General features: G+C 36.0%; 1 long non-coding RNA gene and 1 pseudogene across 1 annotated transcript; one reads left to right on the top strand and one right to left on the bottom strand.

Moving 5' to 3' along the window:
- Nucleotides 1-12,063: 12,063 nt before the first annotated feature.
- On the bottom strand, nucleotides 12,064-15,457 carry LOC132061815 (disease resistance protein At4g27190-like; annotated as a pseudogene).
- A 921-nt stretch (nucleotides 15,458-16,378) lies between these two features.
- Nucleotides 16,379-17,432, top strand: LOC132061816 (uncharacterized). The gene is made up of 2 exons (XR_009416162.1): nucleotides 16,379-16,660; nucleotides 17,140-17,432. It is a non-coding gene; the product is annotated as an uncharacterized LOC132061816 (long non-coding RNA).
- The last annotated feature ends 3,714 nt before the right edge of the window (nucleotides 17,433-21,146 follow it).

Raw genomic sequence — 21,146 nt, 5'->3', positions numbered from 1 at the left:
GACAACACACACACACACACACATATATATATATATATATCAAAATATACGTAAACCCGTTTCCAATCATCTCTTAAAATAACCCTACACCACTACATTGCCCTTCATCAACTTAACCCTTCCACAATTACCTTCTCTTCACCTAATATCACTAAAACTCTTGATAATCAACTTAAATATAAGAGTAGAAATCACTTACATACCTTGAAGGGTCAAGAATCCCAAGAATCACTTCAACTTTAACTCCCCAAACTTCACAACCTTGAAGAAACCCTAGAAGCAACCTTTCTCTTCACCATCTCAGGTTTACGGGGTCTGGGTCTTGTCAAATCTTCACTAATATGATGAAAAATATTAGGAGAGAATATCTTAGGGTTTTTCTGATTTGCAAAGGACGAAAATATGAAATAGGGTCGTGAACCACCTATTTATACTTGGAAGCCAAAAAGGCTACAGCGGTCCGGTTCGACGAGCGGGTCGACGGCCCGTCGACGGTCCATCGACTTTCCCGTCGACCTGCTCCTGTAGATGTAAGGCTGTGAGATCCTGTCGATGCCGCACGTCGACGGTCCGTCGAACATGTCGACGACCCGTCGACGATGACTAGTGTCCTGCAGATTTTTCTGATTCTGTTCAGATCGCGTCGATTCGATTCGTTCAACTTCTAACTCTATAAATTGCCAGGAATATCTGCTGGTACCCTCGTACACGGGGTAAGACATTTTCTACGTCCAAATTCGGGCTCGAGTCTCTATTCCAAGGGCATACCCGACTAGAAAACCATAGGCTCTACTACTACGAACATGAAGGGTGTAACAGTTCCATCCTTGCAATCCCTTAGCTGTAGATAAATAATCATTTGGAGAGGTAGAGATACTGAGCAAATCAGGAAAAAGATCTTTCAAACTTCCATGCCCGAGCCAGTTGTCTGCCCAAAACAAAGTCTTTCTTCCATTACCAACCTGAATCTTTGAGTTCTTTAAAAGTGTGTCCCAATGAGATCTGATGGACCTCCACACCCCTACTTCATAAGGACTAGTAATAATATTTGTGCACCACATCCCTACCTGGCCATATTTGTCTTAGATTAACCTTCTTCATAAGCTATTCTCCTCCATATTATAACTCCAGAGCCACTTCATCAATAAACTTGCATTTTGAGCATTTAAATCCCTAATTCCAAAACCCCCCTTTGATTTGGAGGTGATTAGGGACTTCCATTGGACCAAATGCATAGCTTGTTTGTCCTTATGTCCTTGCCAAATGAAGTTTCTTCTTAAAGCATCGATTCCATCCCTTACATGGAAGGTAACAGAGACATCACATAAGTGGGGAATGCATCCATCACACTATTTACTAATATAACTCTACCACCCAAAGACAAGTACTGACTTGTCCAGAAAGCCAATCTCTTCTCACATCTTTCAATTACTCCATTCCATATTTCCATGGCCTTGTTTTTAGAGCCTAAGGAAAGGCCTAAATAGATAGTTGGAAGGGCCCCCACCTCACATCCCAGAACAACTGCCAAAGATTGAACATTTTCAACTTCTCCAATTGGAAAAATTGAATTTTTCCTCCAGTTGACATGCAAGCCAGATACTGCCTCAAACAAGATCAAGATGAGCCTGATATATCTAACTTGCTCCACCTTAGCATCACAGAAAAGCAAAGAATCATCAACATAGAGCAAATGAGTTACTTCTACATTGCTATCCTCCCTATTTGCTGCTTTAAAACCCCTTATCCAACCATTCACCTTAGCAATGTTAATCATCTTGTTCAAACCTTCCATAGCAAAGAGAAAAAGGAAAGGTGATAGAGGGTCACCTTGACTCAAGCCCCTTCCTGAAGAAAAGAAACCTATTGGTAATCCATTCACCAACACTGAGAACTTGACTGTCTTGATGCAAAAAGCTATCCAGTTAATCCATTTCCTCCCAAATCCCATATCTTCTACAACTTTGAGAAGAAAGCCCCAATTGACATGATCATAAGCTTTTTCTATATCCAATTTACAGAGAATACCCGGACTACTACCATTAAGTCTAGTATCTACACATTCATTAACAATCAGAGAAGCATCCATGATCTGCCTGCCTTTGATGAAAGCCATCTGATGTCCATCAACCAGTTTTCCAGCCACCTTCTTTAATATCTCAGTGAGCAATTTTGAGATAAGTTTGTATATGCTTCCAATTAGGCTTATGGGCCTAAAGTCCCTAAGCTGTTTAGCCCCTAATTTCTTTGGGATGAGAGCAATATACGAAGCATTGAAGCTTTTTTCAAAGTACTCATTGGCATGAAAGTTGTTGATAGTCCTCATAATGTCATCTTTCACTATATCCCAGCATTTGTGAAAAAACCCCATAGAGAAACCGTCCGGCCCAGGTGCCTTATCTGCAGCACATAACTTCAAACTCTTCAGTACCTCTTGTTCATCAAATTCAGCCTGAAGATCATCCTTTTCATCCACAGATATTTTGTGCCCGTCTTGTAGATTATAAGGAGGTCTACATTCTTTTTTTTTCTTTCTGAATATAAGCCCTGATAGAAGGATACTATTTCATTCTTAATCACTTCTAGGTCAGTGATCAAATTTCCATCCACTTCTAACTTGTCAATGTGATTGAACCTCCTATGGGCATTTGCTACTTTCTGAAAGAACTTGGTGTTTTTGTCTCCTTGCTGCAACCAAGTTACTCTTGCTCTCTGTTTCCATGCTATTTCTTCATATTTGGCAACATCCTGGAATTCCATGATTAGAGAAGCTTTTTCCAGTAGCTCCCCTTCCTGTAAAGGCCTTTGTTCCTACACTAAATCCAGGTTGCTGATTTTTTGCATTAAAGCGGATTTCCTCTCTTTCAGATTGCTTCCGTTTGCCAAATTCCATTCCTTAACTTTTCTTTTAACAATTTCAATTTACCTGCCAGAACAAAATTAGGCCTTCCAGATATATCAAAAGAATTCCACCAAGCCCCCACTCTCTCCTTGAAACCTTCCACCTCCATCCACCAATTTTCAAATTTAAAGTAAGATTTTGAGAAGTTCCAGTCCCCACACTTCAACAATATTGGCCAGTGATCAGAAGTAAGTTTAGGAAGCAACGATCGCTTTACGTTCTCGTAAACTCCTTCCCATTCGAAAGAAAAAGGAACTTTGTCAATTCTAGTTGAGCAATTGTGAATATTACCCCTATCCCATGTATCTGCCCTCCAAATAAGGAGGGTCCACCAATTCTAAATCCTCAATAATTTCATAAAACTCTCTCATAGCCACGGAATTTGCCTACCGCATTTTCTTTCGAAGCAAATGCGGTGATGTTAAAATCACCACAAACCACCCAAGCCCCGTCACTGAGACCTCTATGTCCTGCTAACTCCCACCAAAGCTCCTCCCTTTCCAATTTGTTGTTTGGAGCATGACTCCTGTACAAAACCATGAAAATTCTATGTTACTGAAATTAGAGAATTTACAAGTGATGGAGTAGATCCCCTCATTTATAATCTCCCCCATCCAAACCCTCTTGTCCCATAGAAAAAGAATTCCCCTACTCCTCCCATTTGCCTCCAAGGTGGCATAATCAGCCGACCTATTTCCCAGAAGATGTCTAGCAACTTCCCCTAAATCCCCTTCCATTTTTGTTTCTTGAAAACAATAGATATCCGCCCTCCATTCTAACAATAAAGACTTAATCATCCTCCTCTTGTCAAAATCATTTAAACCCCTCACATTCCAAGAAATTATATCAACTTTCATTTATATCCAGCAGAGTTTTGAGTCCCCCTTGCTTCTCCTTCCTTGAATTTTACCGCAAACTTATGTCTATATAGAATCTAAAACATCAATGGTAAAGCTATATTTAAAGTTGATAAGACTCATAGTTGATTTTTCTTTTTGTGGTGATGAGTTATTTTGAGCTTCTAACAGAAAAAATGACTACTATTGTGAAACCTTGACACGTCTAGAGAATAGACGTACACATAAATTGCACACTCCTCACTGCTTGTTAACTCCCTGGACCCAAAGTATTGGTACAAGGGACGTTTGCGTTACATTGCAAAACAATGAAGTGAGAATAATAGACAACTGCAATAAAAAAGGTGGAGAAAGAGGAAAATTAACACCAATTTAAGTGCTAGTGGCAGTCAGACATTGAAAAAAAAAATGTTATTTAACTCTGCAATATATGATATAAAAAGGATGAAACCTGATCATTTTTTGCTAGTGCTTTTTTGGTTCTCCGACATCCTCGTGGATATAAATTTGAAGGGAATAATGATGTTGAAGAGAGCAGGGAAGTTTTTAACTAACGAAACTAACGTCCACAAGAAATATAGAAGAAAATAAAATCAAGTCTTGAAATAGTAATTATACTATTTTGTTTATGTTTGTGTATTCCTATCTCATTGCAACAGATTACACACAAGGAGCACCTATACACGAACAATTAGAAGCTTTCGAGTTTCACAAGGAATACATCCACATATGAGCCTTTTGAATACCTTAAATAATAGCGGATGCCCAAATAGGAAGTGATTCAACCCCAGAAAGGAAACCACTCTGTTGAAACTGGATTTCAATTCTGCCAGATAGCTGGGTCCTCTTCTACTCTTCTTCAACTGTTGTCTCTCTTGTGGAGCATAGGTTAATTACTTAAAAAATGCAACAGGATTTCAATTCCGCCTGGAGAAAATGTAGCCCTAATAGAACATGAAAAGGGAAAAGAAAACACTAGAAGACGATGGGAACCTAGATATGAAAGATAGGGATATGCTATGCCTATTGCGGTCTAAGATGGAATACACATATTAGAAGATTGTGAAAAATCGAATATGCCCTTAGCTCTGAATTTATTGACATGTAAGCAGGCAATATATATATATTGCATGTATGAGATCTCAAAGAAACGTTACGAATCTATCGGAGTGACGTAATGTTATATCCCATATTTTTGCACATTGGGATATTTTAAGCTAATCGCGACAAGTTAAGGACAAGACAATTTTGGGATACGAGGTAGAGATTTTTAACCTCCGATTTTGTTTTAATGCACAAGTTGCTTATAAATTTTATTTGGTATAAAAATATTAATGGATATTAGGGATTAATTAACCATGATTAGATTATTAAGTGGGATTAAAAAATTTAATTACTTCATTAATTGGCCATTGTGGCATAGGTGGGCCCACCCATGGTTTGGCCAAATTTGATTGGCTCAAGCCATGAGTGGGACATGTGTCCAACACCTAGGCATCATATAAGTAGTAAATTGATGACAAGGAAAGTCATTCTTCATCTTCACAACATTAGAAAACCTTAGAGAGGGAGAGAGAAGCTCTCGGCCATGGCTGGCCGAGATTGAAGCTTTGTGTATTGATCAAAAAATAATTTTCTTCAAGTATTTCAACCCTTTGGAAGGTGCATAGCAACGTGGAGTAGCCATTGGAGTAGCAAGAACAAGTATTAATTCAAGGCACAAATTCTAGCTAAGTTGAGAAGTCAAGTGTTAAGGTAAGGTTTAATTTTCTCTTGCATGAATTAGGGGTGGTTTTGAACGTGTTGTAGTGTGTAGAAATGAATGAAATTCATGGAACTATATGTGTTGATGTTGAAGCCGTGTAGGGGCTGTTTGTGTATGAAATGGTGAATTGATTTTACTTGATATTTTGGTTGTTGTTGTTATGGATTTTATGATGAGAATGAAGAGTTTAATGGTTTAAGTTGGAGTTGTAATTGTTTGTGGGCTGTTGTAGAAGTTAATATAATGTTAATATAGTTTGTTGCATTTATGTGAATGATGTTGTTAACGTGTGGTTGTTGGTATAGTTCATGAAGTTGGAAGAAAAGAATGTGTTGTTGTTATTCTTGTTGAACTTGGAAAGTTATATGTTGTGTTGTGTGTTGGTTGGGCTGTTTTGGAGGGTTATATGGGCTGTCCGGAGTGTCCTCGAGTCATGTTTGAATAGTCTCGGGTTGATACTTAAATGCATGATTAGTGATGTTGACTTGGTTGTATGTAGTGGATTAGAATAGAAGCGAAACGTCGTCTAATTATCCAGAAAGGAGTTACTAACGTTAGAATACGTTTTGAATTCCCCGTGGCTTAACCGTAGTTCTTGACGTCTTAATATAGGTTGAGACACTATTGGGCAGCGTATACGTGTCGTGTTGCGAGTAAACGCTAAAGGTATGTAAAGCCTATCCTTTCTTTCTTTTGGCATGTCCTAGATGTAAGTATGATACGATATGAGCTTCGGGGTAACTCTATTCATAAGTTCCGAGCATGTTTATGATTCTTATTCACTTCTTGATGTTAGACTTCTTAATATAGTCGAGCTACTGCCCTAGAATTTCTATATGATTGGATAGTAAACGATGCGTAAAAGTTCCTATCCTTGAAAGACTTCATAATAACTAATGACCATAACTTTCATAAGCTGTTTCGTATTAATCTGATACATGTCTATGATCCCTAAGGCTTTATTTTGATATAGTTCATAATGATATTCAAAGAGTACTGAGTATGCCTATCGTCCTGATACTCGGGCGTTGGTTAGTCTACTTATCTATTGAGTCTCAAAAGATGATTTATATGCATATGGTTGTTCACTACTCTGCTCGTGCATACTGTTATTACATCTTTCACCGAGTCCCTCACTAGAGGGCCGGGTACGATATATATATATTATGGTGTTATGTTGTGTTATGGTGTTATCTTTGTGTTATGGTGCTATCTTGTGTTACGGAGCTATCTTTGTGATACGGAGCTATCTTTGTGATACGGAGTTATCTTTGTGATACGGAGTTATCCCGTGATACGGAGTTATCTTTGTGTTCGGAGTATCTTGTGTTATGGCGCTAAAGACGGGGTGGTGACCATGTTCACCGAGTCCTATAATGGACCGGATATGATATATGATATTGACATGCATGATTTGTGTTTCAAAAGCAAGCATTTTGGTATTCGTTATTGTACTCGTTTTCTCGTACTTCTTATTTCGGTTATAATCCCGTTTCGTATTTCATGCTTTATATACTCGACATTTTTCGTACGGCCCCTTTCTTCGGGGGCGTTTCATGCCCGCGAGTACGTACGCTCGTTTTGGTGATCCGCCAGCTTAGGATATCTATTCTACTATCTTGGAGCGCTCCCTTGTTCCGGAGCCTATATTTTTGGTACAGATCCTTTTGTTGTATATATATGCTTAGCCAGGGGTACGGCGGGGCCCTGTCCCGTCATATGTTACTGTTGTCACTCTTAGAGGTCTGTAGACATATGTGTGGGTTGTGTATAGTTACTGTTCAGTTGTGTCTGTATGACTTATGTTTTGGGACGTTTCCATTAGTAGTGGCAGCCTTGTCGGCTTGCGTATATGTATATGTTTTGGGATGTTGTGTGTAGTGGCAGCCTTGTCGGCTTGCGTAGATATATATATATACATGTTTTGGAAGCTGTGTGTTATGATAGCCTTGTCGGCTCGTGTATGGCTGGGACGTTCCCCTATATTATGATAGCCTTGCCGGCTTATATACGATGTTATACGTTGAAAGTTGTAACTCCTCAGGAGACAGGTTGTTGTGATATGTATATATATGCGACAGTTTTGAGACGACGTCATGCCTTTCTATATATAAGTTCTTTATTATGCTAGTTGTGGACGATTATAGTTATCAGGTGTATACGAGTGTCCAGCTCGGACACTAGTCACGGCCTACGGGGTTGGGTCGTGACACGTAAGGTCGGTATACCTCCGATTACCATTATGGAACTATCATCGTGAACATATTTCACCTTGAAGGAACAATAACCATAAGATGAGATTAACAATCATAAACAAGATCAATAATCATGAGGCAAAATCAATAATAGCATAAGAGAATCAAGAACATAAGCTTCTAATATTTCTAGGAATGGAGTCAATGTAGATATCATTCGTATAAGCTCGTATCAATAAAATCATGCCATAAGAAAGAAAGGGATAGCCTTAACATACCTCGTTGTCTACTTATCCACTCAACGTCTATCCTCCCGACCTTGCAAATCTACATTCAAGATGATTCATACTATGGTTAAGTCATGGAAGCTCTCATAAGGTCAAGCTAAATTAATTGGTAAGCTAATGAAATCGGACAAAGATTTCCTCCGTATCATCTACTTCCACCAACTCCCAAAACTACAATAAAAACATCAACAATACCATAACCAAAGGGTTACATTCAAATTATACTCAATTCAGTCCCAAAACGTCTTTTCATATTCAATTCTTAACAACAACTTCATCACAACACCTTATGACCTTTCTTCCAATTTCTTTTCCTCAAATCTTAGCATAATGACCAAATAAACTCATAAACATAAAACTAAGATGAAATCTTACCTCAAAATTCAAGAACACTTCACCTTAAAATACTCTCCAAAGCTTTTACAAGAAGAAGAACTAAGTTTAAACCTCACTTTGAAATCCAAAGTACTTTGATCCTCACTTTGATCTTTGATTTAAGCTTGGAAAAGCATTTGAATATACGTGGAGAGGTCTCTAGAGCTTTCTTGAACTTGGAGTTATGTTTAAAATGTTTTAAATGAAGAGGGGTCGTGATATATAAAATCAACAAAATCCACTGACATCACAAAATATGGGCCGCATTTCTGGCCGTATAACATTATACGGCCAACCCCCTAGCCGTGTAACATTATACGGTCCGTTAAAGGGGCCGTAGTTTTCCACCTAAAAAATTATGCTCTCTGTAAATTTTTAAAATCCTTGAATACGGTCCATATCTCAAAATACGGACCATATCTCAATTATATGGCCCATATCCTATTTTTCCCAGAAACAACTTTTGACGAACCTTTCCGCTTCGATTTACTTATTCTGTAATCCTTCCGTAACTTACCAAACATAAACTTAAACACTTATAAGCATAAGTTAAGCATGTCCAACCTCATATAACCTCGAAGGCAAATCTCGGTGTCTAAAACTAAGACAACTAACGTACAACGAATCTCAATGCATAAAACTACAACGTGTAACATGTATGTTGTATTAATTTCTTCTTTATTTATTTTTCGTATGTTCTCTCTATGATTTCTCTTTAGTTTAATTTTTGTATGAATTTATGATTGTCGTAAAGTATGTAATTTCTTTTGGTCGAAAATAGTAACTTATGACTTAGTTAGAATTCTGCTAACTATTAACCAAACAGTTTTTTCCTATGGGATGAATTTTACGTCCGGATATTTATATAGAAATGGCCAAGTGAGTGTAATTTTTTGTTGTAAGGCGAAACTCTCAAAAATATTTTAAAAACTCTGACTTAGATACCCGTTATATTAAATATATATTAAATAAAGACATTGTTATTTATATAAAAAGGGACATAAATTTTCTTCAAACTCAACATTTTAGGAAATCAAGAAGATAATTGATATTCTTATATCTTTTTTTTTTCTTTTTTCCTTTATACAATTTCTCGTACTTCTCTAAGTTTTATTGTACAAGAAAAAAATATCAATTACTACTTCTCCATTCATTTATATTATTGAATGTAAAAATTTAATGGTCTTTATTTTTATTACTCCCACAAGTTTTGATTATTATAACCACTTGAATAATTATGTCATGTTCATGGCATTATTTGGTATTACATATTGTAGTCCTATAAATAGATGCATTGTAAGATTTTATTGCAATTAGGTATAATCACATTAGTCAAGACTATCGCCCATTAGATATTGTAAATTTACAAATATAGTCCATTTAAAGTCGGACCATTTGTACGCTTTTATGGATATCTTCTAACATGTCATATTGCTTAAGGTATGGAATTTTCCAGCATATTATTGAAAGTACTTAATATTTCTGATTTATGTTATTGTGGTCCGACCCTTCACCAGGCCTCGAGCATAACTGAGCCTAGATTATTGGGCTGCCTTTATATATGTGTGTTTGTGTGTGTGTAAATTGTAAATACCTTTCTATCTATATTATATTTAATAAATAATTGGTGTTGACAAATTCACTAGTTACATTACACACAGATTGGAGGCGGAGATATTCCAGATTTGGCAGAGGGTCAAACTGTCCATTTCCTTCTTCCACTGATCCGAAATCACAAGAACAGTTCCCAACATGTAGTGCTTTTAATTCATCGAAACTGTTGTAGGCAATCAACTTTCTGAGACCCTTGCAATTTTCCAAGTACAAATCTGAAGCAAACTGCAACATGCCTGAAAGCACTCTATCACACTTAACATTTAACTTTATATTATTGTTCTAACCAAAATATTTCATCAAAACACAATCTGATACAAAAAATGATATTGTCAGAAAAACATCGAAATCCAAGAGCATGTGCTTCACTTTTGAATGTACAATTTAAGAATGCTCTAAGTGTATAAAAACCGGAAGCAATACCTATTTATTTCAAATAAAAAAGAAGATCACACAACACAACCGAAACAAGAAATTACTGAGTGTACAATCAAGCAATCAAAATATCGGAACCAGAAAAAATGGTACAAACAAGGAACAGTTATTCACAGAGTAAAACTCAAGACATGTGACAGGAAATTCATCAAAGCAAACTCCACCAATCGGCTTTAGCTCAAAACTCTGTGTCTCTGGTGCAGAAAGTTACTTCCTCTGCTTTTTTATTCACTCCCGAATGAGGCAACAAGAAGTGAAGCTCAACATACTCGTTAACATTTGAATGATAAACCATTTATACTAGTGTTATTAACAATATTAAATTTGGTTCTAGAGTCATATTCTGAGGGTGTGTTTGGTATGACGGAAAATATTATTAGAAAATGACTTCTTTTTTTTTTTTTTAATATTTGGCTGTCAGAATATATTTTCCGGGCAAAACATTTTGCATCGAAAGAGGTAAAATGACTTCCCTCACTTTTGGCGGAAGTATTCTTTTTCATTTACAATTATCCCTAACTCAACTTCATATCATTACTTTAACCAACATTTAGACATCTTTAACACTTAAAAAATATACTGTCCTATTTGCTAGTATTTTTATCTATAAATAAATATATTATCCACTCTCCAACCAAACAACGTAAAACATTTACCAGGAATATACTTTTTGGAAATGACGTCTGTCATGCCAAACACCCTGTCAAACTCTTTTTTGTAAAGCATAAGTTTTCCGAGGTAAATCGAAGAGGGGATCTAAAACCTTGTAGAAATGTTCAGTCCAGGGAGGTAATGAAAGAATTTTAAAAGAAAATTTCATTTTGTACAATCATCAGAAAGAGAAGGCTTCAGTTAAAAGTGGTGGAGGGAGGAGACAAAATGGAAGAATTGGATCAAATTTGTATTCATCACTTTCAGAATCTCAAATTTAAATACTCTCCATTTCATGACTTCCCTTTTCCTTTAGCTACAAAATGTTAGAAACTGGATCATATCTCAAAGCTACACCGGTAGACTATGTGTTCACCTTTCTTGTAAAGTAATCTCGGCATCAAACCCAAAGAAATAAAAAATCAAGGCCCAAATTAGTTATATAGAAAAGGATGCTAGAGGACAAATAATCAGATTATTACCTTTGGCAGTTTTACAATGGTAGGAACCAATGCTCTAAATTTGACTTGAAGTTATCGTCCTCCCACTGCAATTGGCTCCACCATTCTGATGGTCCTCGTATTTTTTTGATGTTCTTGGAGGTTTGAATAGAGAGTGGCAACTTCCTTATTTGATTGCACCTTCTCAAGGTAAGTTCCTCCAGGTGTTGATGTTTCCTTATATAGTTTTGAAAAATCATTACCTTGTGAGCTAGCTTTTGGGATTAAGTTAGACCCGAGGTGAATTTTTCTTAACAATTCTGACTAGTGTGTGCAGTTCTATGCTACTTTGCATTTACTCGAGATGCCTGTCCTTTTAGTGATGCAGTGGGATGCCTCTAGCTGAGTTTTGCGGAGCAGCCCCTAATCCAAACACACACCTAAGTAATTAAATACCTAGACAATCTAGGATATGAAGAAAGAAAGGGTTAATCTAGAATTGAAATGCAATCAATTAACTCAAAGAAACAATGAAGAGAATCTAGGAACTAATAAGATTAACATTCAAATAAGAGATATAATCCAAAGGGAGAAGAGATATGAACTCATACATGAATTGCCTACTTGTAGTAATTTTAGAGAGATTCAAGAGAAGGTAAGGGACAAATGCACAACTCTCAAAAGAGTCATCTACCCTAATCATCCAATATAATCTATCCTCCAAAAGAAAGACATAATAGCCTATTTATACTAGGGTTTATTATCTAAGCAAAAATACTAAAATATCCTTTAACTAATGGGCATCCAATATAAGACTGAAGACGTGGGCCTTCTTTCTTCTTTTGGGTTTCCAATTGTCTTAGATCTTGTTCTCCACCCTTTAAATATCCACATAAGCATATTGTGGATCTTGAAGCTAAGAAAGAAGCCTCCAATTTCATGATAGCCACCTCGTATCCCATCACCAACTGTGAAGCCAATTAGCATCACAATAAGCATGTGACATTACACTTCACACTCACAATGACGAATATCAGTTGGTCGTTTTGTGGAAGATGTAATCTGCTGTAACCTGCAGGGATAGACTCTCTAAAATATATATTTCCAACTGATTTATTAGTTTCCAAAAAAAAATTCTTCTCTGAATGGCACTTCAGCTCGTAATTATGCAAAATCAAGGAGATGTGCTACATACATTTTTAATGTGCAAATAAAGAATGCTCTAAAAATTTAATCATAGAAGCAATACCAGTTTATTACAAATAACAAGATGATCACACAACACAACCAAAAAAATAAGAAAGTACTCAGTGTACAGTCAATCAATCAAAATATGAGAACAAGAAAGAAAAAGAGTACAAGCAAGCAACAGATAGGAAAATACATCACAGCAAACTCCACCAAATAAGTTTAGCTTGAAACTCAGTGTCTCTGGTGCAGGAAGTTCCTTCGTCTGCCCTTGTAGACTGAACGAGGCAACAACGAGTCAAGTTCAACACACTTGATAACATTTGAATGATAAACCACTTCTGCATTGGGTATGGCTGGAAAATATTTTTCACTCTCCAACAAAACAACAAAAGACATTTCCCAGGAATATATTTTTCAAATAATAAGTCCTTTTTAGAAAAATAAATTTCCTCATGCCAAACACACCCTCAATATCTTTTTGTAAAGCATATGTTTTTTCGAGGTAAAGTTAAGAGTGGATCTAAAATAATTTGGGCATCTAACCCAAAGCCCATTATAAACCAAGAAAAAACAAATGAAGCCCCAAATTATTTACAGAAAAGGATACTAGAGGACAAATAATCAAGTATAGTATAACTGACACTTTCATAATTGAGAAATCTTAAAGTTAGTTGGCGCATCACCTGAAATGCAGTGGAAGTAACCTCAACTTTGATCCTTCTACTTGGGTAGGAAACAATGCTCTACATTTGACTTGAAGCTGTCGGCATCCCACTCCAATTGGCTCCACCATCTTGATGATCCTCGTATTACTTTGATGTTCTTGGAGGTTTGAATAGAAAGAGGCAACTTCCTTATTTGATTAGGACCTTCTATGCTAAATACCTCCAGGTGTTCCCAAGTACTCTGTGGCTCCCCCAAGGTTCCTAATTTTGGTGAGTCTCTCAACCAAAACTTCCGAACTCTTGGAATTTCTGAGTTGACAAGTCTCGTCTGACTTGAGCCGCATTGCACAAACAACTCTACCAGCTGGTCACAATAGAAAATATCAATTTCTTCCAAGTGCTTGGGTACAGAAAAAGCTCCACCAATGTTAAAAAGACATTTTAAACTTTGACAATAGGCCACATTTAGTCGGCATAATTTTGAAAACCTTAAGTTGAGCGAAATCAGAAACTCTCTAAATAAAATACACTGTCGAGATAGAGAAGTTCCAGATTTGGCAAAGGGTCAAACTGTCCACCTCCTTCTTCCATTGGTCTGAAATCACAAGAACATTTCTTAATGTTGAGTGTTTTTAATCCATCAAAACTGTTGTACACAATCAACTTCCTGAGACCCATGCAATCTCTCAAGTACAAAACTGAAGCAAACTGCAACATGCCTGAGAGCTCTCCGTTACTTAAACTTTCACAATTGGAGACAACTATCATCCTTGTTGACTTGTTGAATGGTAAATACATTTTAGTTTCGCCAACATCAATGCAAAATCTTTTCAATCTAGTCGTCCAGGTGTAGTCTCTATTGAAAATTGATGAGCTATCCACTCTAATGAAAAGAGAAGTCAGATTGTGTAGAACTGTTACCTTCTCAAAAAAAAAAAAAGTCATATTATGTAGAGATGATATCTCATCAAAAGATGTTGGTCCGATATGAATCCCACCACTCCGCCACCAGTTTATGATATTTAACATTTAAATGTTAGAAAAATTGAGGAAAAATCCTTGGTCGATGCTCTCCAAAATCAGCTGCAGGCAGATTTAATAGCCTCAAATTTGTCAACTTGTCCATTCCTTGTGGCAGACAACATAACATTGTATTAGCACAATCAAGCACTTGCAAAATAAAATTTTACCAATAGGTGGTAACTCTTTCAACCAGCTGCAACTTTGTAGTATTAGAGCATGTAGTTGATATAAACTATTGATTGAAGAAGGCAGTGCTCCAATACGAGTTTCACTCAGATTCAGAACTCCTAGGGCTGGAAATGCCAAAAAGAATTCGCAGGGAATTTTCTCAAGGGGATTATTATCATCCAAAAGTAAAGTTGTTGTCTCTGGGCATTCCGTGAAGTAATCAGGTAGACGTTCAATTCTGTTGCTTATGAAAGATATTCTCTTGACTGAATAAGATATTTAATATGTGATATCTCAACCAACCCAATTCCAACTTGAATAAGAGAATTGTGTTCATCCCCAAAGGAATTAGCTATCCATATAGCAACATCACGAACCACATCATGCATCTTCACAGAATCCATCTTATTGTTTTCTAGCAAGCAGGGAGTTTTTACTCTCAATCATTGTGATTCCCCTATTGTAGGCTTCTTCGTATGTGTCATGATCACCAAGGAATCCCTTTGCCCACCAGCAATGTATGAGATCATCTGTTGGAATAGCCGCCAGATATAAGGAGCAATACAAGAAACAACTTTGAATGTCACCTCTCTTTTTGTGCACATTTTTGCTTCTTTGCTCTGAGGATAATTCAATATCCGGAGATTCTAAAGAATCAAAACTCCACTTGATGACCTTGTAAACCTTATCTTTTACATCTTTGTTATGAGGTTCGGACATTCTAAGTGATTTCAAAGCATCTTCCCAAAGCTCAACCCTCTTCTTCTTTCTCATAGATGTTCCAATAACAGTGATTGCTAAAGGTAATCCACCACACTCTTTTGCAATTTCCTTCGCGAAGGGATGAATATGCTTCAGATTGGCATCATCTCCCGCATTTTTGACAAATAGTTGCCAAGAGTCATCCTCATCCAATGTGGAAACATTCATTTTGGTGCTGTTCTAATTTGTCTACAAACATCCAAAAAACGAGAAGCTAAAATTACCTTGCTTCTTGCGGCATCTTCAGGTTGGGGCACACCTACATGATCCAAATTTATAGGTTCCCAAAGATCATCTAGTATAAGAAGGAAACTCTTTTCTTGCTTAAGCCTTTGATAGATTTTGCTGGCAATGCTTTCCACACTCCCCTTACCTACCTCTAGGTTTAATCTGTTGGCAATTTGTGCTTAAATATTTCTTATGTCTATTGGCGGTTTGGGCACTAAAACCCACACCACAATGCCAAAGGATAGTTTGGAGCTTGACGCAAGAATCTTTAGGAGCTCATTGTTCAGATTCTTCACCAATGTCGTTTTGCCGACACCACCCATACCCCATACACCAATGATGCATACCTGAAAGGATTCAAATATCCCAAAACATAATTTACCCATGAGTGAAAGATATAACAATGATTATATAGAAGAAATTCAACAAACTTGAGAAAGAACGAGGTGGGAGGATTTAATCATTCATTAATAATCTCTTGATCTTAACTTTCTCAACTTAATCCCCACTTAACCTCCCCAGGAAAAGAGGTCATAGCACCCTTATTTAAAATAGTATAAAATCCGCTTTGACTAAGCACCATTTTGACTACAAAACCTTATGTTACTAGTTAATTACTTAAATTTATCATCCAAATCTCAGAAATAACACATTAAAGTAAATTTTAAATTTTTTGTAACAATAAAATCATCCAATTTAACCTAGCTTCCCAAGAAGGTCATTTTAACGGAAAATCAACTCTGCAGTGCCCAAAAGATGACGTGACATGTTAAACTACCCACTAAACTTTCGAATTTCGCAAATGGTCATCCAACTTACGACTTTCTGTGAAGGCTGTGTTAAGTTTGATGATTTTCTTGTTAAAAAAAAAAAATCAAAAGTGATTTTATTGTTTGTTTTCATAACTGGGATGAACATTTAAGTAAGGGAAAGGCCATGAATTAGCAACTAGCAAATCCGAAGATATTTAGAATTAAATCTAGGATTAATTCCAACAAAACCTTATCATCTTCTAACAGTTGGAGGATTTTGTTGAGATTTGTTGTTGCTGCTGATTGGCCTTCTACTGTGTCCTCGGATGAACTCTAACTCTTTTCATCTGGTACTCTGGAAAAATACTTTAATTTAGAAAGCAAACATATAGGAAGGAAAAGAAGAAAAGAGATGTCACAAGTCACTAGCAAGACATAAGATTATATAGACGGTAAAGGGTCAAAAATACCCTTGACCTTTCAAATATTGTTTATTGATACCCTCTTTTATACTTTTCGTCTATTGTCTAATTAAACCCCTACTGTTATATTTTGGTGCTGATTTGCCCCTAATTTAGACAGAGTGACACGTTTCAATCTCACAATAAAATAGCCCATCCCCAATTTTAATTGAAACCCACCCCTCATTTGACCCACTACCCGACCCAGTTGCCCCTAAACTTATTGAACTCATAAATAACCAACCAAACACATGATAAATGTGGGACTCGCACTAAACCCCTCATCATCTTCAAAAACTAGGTGCTTTACCATTAAATCTTTTCTTGCATCGGCTTTTTTTAACCTTTCGATTTCTTTAATGGAGGAGCCAAACTTAGGAATTTGCGAAGCCAAGGCTTATGATGGAGCATGCATTAGTACCAGAAATAAGGATTTTGAGCACTGTGCTAAATGGGTTGATTTGAGCAGTGTGTTAATTGTAGTACTTCGGGTGTTGAAAGATTTGAAAAAGGCTAAGGAAATGATGAATTGGGTTGAGAGCTAAAATATCAAACACACAGAGCAGTGCCGGCTTGATGGCTAGGCCAGTAACGCGTTTGCCTTAGGCCACCATTTTTGGGGGTGCCCAATTTTTACCATAATAGGTTAATAGATTTTTTTCTTTAAAAAAATATATTTGGAATTTTTAGTAAAAATAACAATTTTTTTTGTAAAAATTAAAAGTGGGAATGAGAAAATTAATTTGGGCCTTTTATGTTGTTGTAATAGATTTATGTTAATCATGAATGTTCTTTAAAATATACTCAGATACTCTGATATTGATGATTTAGACTTACTTTATGAATTAAAAATGTTAAGAAAAACATTACAAGTAGAAAATAATATTCTAATTGATATACTTAGTTGGGTAAAAAGACTTGATTCCTTTTCAAATGCATATATTGCTTTTATATAAAATTATGTTAAAAGTTGCCTCAATGAAAAGAACTTTTTCAAATATTAAAATTTATAAAATATCACCTAAGATCAATAATGTCTCAAGAGATATTAAATCAATTAGCTATATGATCAATTGAGAAAATATTATTAGAAGGAATCATTATAAAAAAGCTAGAAATATAGATGTCAAATAATATATAAGTGAACTTTTCTTTTTAGGGAAAACAACACAAAAGACCCATAAAAGTCAAAATATTTCCCCTTCCCTGTCCCCTTAGAATTTAATTGCAATTGCTGCCTATGCGGAACAAAAATTTCACCCGTAACCCCCTAGAATTGAGGCTTCCATTACGCTGTCAGCTACCCAATTGTTCCGACTCTTTTTCTTTTGGTATGTTTCCTAATCTCCTTTTAATTTTTTTTTTTTTTTTTACAACTGCTTGTGTCTTAGTCTCCATAATAAGACTCTTAGTTGTCTCACGTTCTTTTGTTATTTTATTTGTTTTCCTTTTTTAATTAGTTTATCTTCTTCTTATTCTTCTTTTGTTCTTTCTTTATTTTTGTCTTTTTTTTCTTTTATAAAATACAAAAATAAAATATTAGCTTTATAGTTTTAGATTAATAAAACATAGAAAAATTAAATAATTAGATTACAACAAGAAATATTATTAAAAACATACTACAGTCACTAGCTTATTTTTTAAAATTTAAATTTATAAAAAAGTTATATTTTAATAATTTTCTCTTTTGGCAAATGAAAACAAAAGTTATCTGTATCTCTAATATGACTACAATTTTTTTGTAATTTTTTAATATTTTGCTAAAAATGATAGTATTAAGCTTAAGCTCTATTTGTTGAATTTTTTTTTTTATACTTTTTTTCTTTTGAAGGAAAGAATTTGTCGTTTATGATACCTTTATGTGAGCACCATAAAGGACTAAGAAACTTTTTTTGTAGGAACAAATCCCTCCTTTATGACACCATGTCAGTATACTATATATATACCATGTGACTATCATAGAGGATTGTTTAAGGAATGAACCAGTCTCTATTCTATCCTGTTAGTATATGATATATACCATGTGGGTATCATATAAGACTGAGCTCTTTTTGAAGGAATGAATTATTCATTTATGATACCTTGTCACCATATGATATATCATGTGGGGTCAATCATTCATGATACCTTGTTAGTATATGATATATGTCATGTGGGTATCATAAAGGATTGTGTTATGTTTTTCTTGAAGGAATGAACCAGTCCTCTATTATACCCTGTTAGTATATGATATATACCATAGGGGTATTATATTGGACTGAGGAGTGTTTTTCTTGAAAAAACGAACCAGTCCTCTAGGACACTCTATCAGTAGATGATATATACCAAAGAGATATCATAGAGAACAAGGAGTGTTTTCTAAGAAACAAATCATTCCTCTATGATACTCTGTCAGTAGATGATATATACCATGTAGGCATCACAGATGACTAGTACTATTGGAATGAATCTGTCATCCATGATACCCTATCAATATATGATATATATCAGGCGGGCATCATAGAGGACTGCTTTAATGAACTGTCAGTCCTCTATGATACCCTGTCAGTATATGATATACCATGTGGATATCATAGAGGACTGAGTAGTATCTTTTGAAGGAATGAATCAATCTTCTATGTTACCTTGCCAATATATGATATATACCATGTGGGTATCATAGAGGATTGAGTTGTCTTTTTCTTAAAGGGATAAATCAGTCCTCTATGATACTCTGTCAGTATATGATATATACCAGGTTGGTATCCTAGAGGACTAAGAAATATTTTTTATATTTGATAAGGAATGAATTAGACCGCATGATACCCTGTAAGTATATGATATATACCATACGGGTATCATAGATGATTGAGTTGTGTTTTTCTTGAAGGAATGAGTCAATTACTGTGATACCCTATAAATATAAGATATCTACCATGTGGCCGTATCATAGAGGATTGAGCTGTGTTTTTCTTGACTGAATGAATCAATCTCTATGATACCCTATAAGTATATGATATACACCATGTGAGTATCATAGATGACTAAGCTCTTTTTCTGAAGAACGAGCCGGTCTTCTATGATATCTTATCAGTATATAATATATTGTGAGTCATTCATCCATGATACCTTGTGAGTATAGATATATACCATGTGGATATCATATAGGATTAAGTTGTATTTTTCTTGAAGGAATAAACCAGTCCACTATGATACCACAGCATGAGTATATGATATATACCATCGGGTTATCATAGAGGACCGTGGAGTGTTTTTCTTGAAAAAACGAACCAGTCCTATAAGCCAAAATTCATAGTTTGAGAATTAAGCATAAAGCTCACAGTCTTGAAGTGTCTGCAACACTATTCTGAGATGTTCTGCATGTTCAACCTCACTACGGGAGTACACCAAAATATCATCAATGAAGACGATGACGAATAAATCAAGATAAGGCTTGAAGACCCGATTCATAAGATCCATGAAAGCAGTTGGTCCATTTGTCAACCCAGACGACATGACAATAAATTCGAAATGACCATAACGGGTTCTGAAAGTGATTTTTGGAATATCAACTTCCTTAACCTTTAACTGATGATATCCTAATCTGAGGTCAATCTCTGAATAGCACTGGGCACTTTGAAGTGGGTCAAACAAATCATCTATCCTGGGAAAAGGGTATCTACTCTTAATGGTGACCTTGTTCAACTGACAGTAATCAATGCACATGCGTAAGGAACCATCTTTCTTTCGGACAAGCAAGACTGGCGCACCCCAAAGTGAGACACTAGGCCTAATAAACCCCTTATCAAGGAGATCTTTCAAATGGGCTTTTAACTCTTTTAACTCTGCTGGAGTCATTCTGTATGGCGGAATGGATATCGGCTGAGTGTCTGGAAGTAGATCAATTTCAAAGTCAATCTCCCTATTATGAGGAACTTCGGGAAGATCTTCTGCGAAGACCTCTGGAAACTCATTAACGACTGGTACGGACTGGAGGGCTAGAGTCTGGGCATCAGTATCCCTGACTCGAACTAAATGATAAATATACCCCTTGGAAATCATCTTTATGGCTATTAGATAGGAAATAAACCTACCCTTGGGTACTACTGAATTGCCCTTCCACTCTATAACTGGTTCGTTAGGAAACTCAAATCTCACAATTTTGGTTCTACAACCTACTGTGGCATAACATGAAGATAACCAATCCATACCCATGATTATATCAAAGTCTACCATCTCCAACTCTGCTATGTCGGCTATGGTTCTGCGGTGATAGACTAAAACTAGGCAACCCTTATAAATACGTCTAGCTATAACTGATTCCCTAACTGGGGTGGACACCTCAAAGGGATTATGCAACTTTTCTGGTTCAATCCCAAATTTCTTAGTAACAAAT

Source organism: Lycium ferocissimum, chromosome 7 (genome assembly GCF_029784015.1).
Source record: "Lycium ferocissimum isolate CSIRO_LF1 chromosome 7, AGI_CSIRO_Lferr_CH_V1, whole genome shotgun sequence".
Taxonomy (NCBI): domain Eukaryota; kingdom Viridiplantae; phylum Streptophyta; class Magnoliopsida; order Solanales; family Solanaceae; genus Lycium; species Lycium ferocissimum.
Note: the sequence above shows the minus strand (reverse complement) of the source record. Positions and strands in the feature narration are given on the sequence as shown.